The sequence below is a fragment of the Eschrichtius robustus genome, chromosome 11 (assembly GCF_028021215.1).
Source record: "Eschrichtius robustus isolate mEscRob2 chromosome 11, mEscRob2.pri, whole genome shotgun sequence".
Classification (NCBI taxonomy): domain Eukaryota; kingdom Metazoa; phylum Chordata; class Mammalia; order Artiodactyla; family Eschrichtiidae; genus Eschrichtius; species Eschrichtius robustus.
Genome location: NC_090834.1, coordinates 59,345,117 through 59,346,937, shown reverse-complemented (window position 1 = coordinate 59,346,937; position 1,821 = coordinate 59,345,117). Strand labels below are relative to the sequence as shown.

The 1,821-nt window shown below is 57.1% G+C and overlaps 2 non-coding genes across 2 annotated transcripts; one reads left to right on the top strand and one right to left on the bottom strand.

Moving 5' to 3' along the window:
- Positions 1–1,239: 1,239 nt before the first annotated feature.
- On the top strand, positions 1,240–1,311 carry TRNAP-AGG (transfer RNA proline (anticodon AGG)). The gene has a single exon. It is a non-coding gene; the product is annotated as a tRNA-Pro (tRNA).
- Positions 1,312–1,515: 204 nt separating this feature from the next.
- Positions 1,516–1,587, bottom strand: TRNAP-UGG (transfer RNA proline (anticodon UGG)). Its single transcript has one exon. It is a non-coding gene; the product is annotated as a tRNA-Pro (tRNA).
- Positions 1,588–1,821: the final 234 nt, after the last annotated feature.

Below are 1,821 nucleotides of genomic sequence, written 5' to 3'. Positions count from 1 at the left end.
GGGCTGGGGCAGAGCAGGCGCCAGGGAAAGCGTGTTGTGGAGTGAAAGAAGCTTTACAAACGCTTCCAACAGCGCCCGACTGGAGATATTTCTTCCTGCCCGCACATCCTCAGAGCTGGGAATAAGGAAGTGTGAGGCTCCAGCGAGCACCTGAAGAAGCAGGGCACAGCTGTAAGAGTTTGGGGGCCACTGGGGAAGAGTCCCCCCAGGACTTTTCCAACTCAGTTTTCTCATCTTTGAGTCAGAGTGCGTGTATGCAGAAGGAATGACAAGCAACGGAAACTGGCTGGAACTGGCTGGACCGCTGGTAGCCTGTGTATTGGGGGCCAGCACGACCACTAACCTTTCATTGTGTGTGCTGGTGGGGAGATCCCAGCTCCTCCTCCCTCCTCCCTCCTCCCTCCGCCAGTGAGAGAGGACGGATCTTGTTAGCCCCATTTCACCAGGTGGGCCGTCCCAACACGTTGACTCTTATTTCCCAGGGACCTGATGAGTCAAATGGTGGAGGGGCTCCAGGGAACCCCTGTTTCTCAGGTGGCTCTGGCATCCCTGCTCCCCACCTTGGCCTCTTGGGTTGCCAGGAACCCTTGGCCGATGGACGCAGAGGCGAAGCGCAGGAAGAAGTGCCAGGCACCCCAAGTGCTGAAAGGCCCACCCGGCGGGGACCAGAGTTGGAGAGTTCCGTCCAGACTGGGGAGCTAAACAAAGAACCCGCCCATCTAACCCAGCCCTGACTGAAACTTCAGGCCAAAGCCTCACGACATGCGGTTATCTTTCCAGGAAGTCAGGCGTCCAGGAACCCCAAGAGCCAGGCTGTGCAACAGTGCGGATGCTGGCGGCGTTAGTAAGACCCTCGCTAGGGAGCTCCGCACACTGCTCAGGGGGATCCCTACGGTCCCGGCCCCTAGCCCCGTCGTCTAGCCCGAGGGAGCAGCTCTCCCGAGTCGCAGCCCCAGCTCTGGGGTCCGGTGCAAACCCGGGGTTTCGCGTCTGCAGACACGCACATTTCTCTAATGCACGGCGGACTGGGTACCTTGTCCCCGCGTCCAGGACCCAGAGCTCGCATGCAAAGAGCGAGTCCGGGCGTCTGGGGTCCGATCAAGTGTGAGGAGTCTTTATCCTGCAGTCTGCCCTGAGTGTTTTCGAGACAAAAGTGAAGAGACACAGAGCTGAATTGCGCAGGTTCGTGGCGCCGCCCAATCTACTTAGAAAGAGAATCGGAAGCGTTTCCTACCCAGCGGCTCGTTGGTCTAGGGGTATGATTCTCGCTTAGGGTGCGAGAGGTCCCGGGTTCAAATCCCGGACGAGCCCCCTTTTTTTCTTCCTCCCCTCCAGTTTCTAAATATTGACACTTCTCGACCTGAAAGAATTCTCGAGAAAAATGGCAGTCGGTGGGGTATTCACTTTTTATCGGCGTTTCAGCCTCTTCAAATTGTATCGAGTTTCATTCCGTGTTCACCGAATGTGTAGATTACCAAACTACAGGGGCAGAATAGTAGAAAGTCAGAAAAGGAGGGGCTCGTCCGGGATTTGAACCCGGGACCTCTCGGACCCAAACCGAGAATCATACCCCTAGACCAACGAGCCAGCTGCCTAGCAGTCTCTTTCAGAACTTACTAGAATGAGTAGTCGATATGCGCGTGCGCGGATCAGTCAAACTGGGAGTGAATTCTGTGGGTAGGAAAGGCCTGCGTCCTTGCCTTCAAACTGGCCCACGCGCTTCCGGCAGGAAATTGCCGCGCCCTCATTCTGTCCCGAAACACTCAGTCCATCCCCTCCGTCTCCCTCTCCGCCCTCCTGGGTACGGGTCAGGCCTCGACC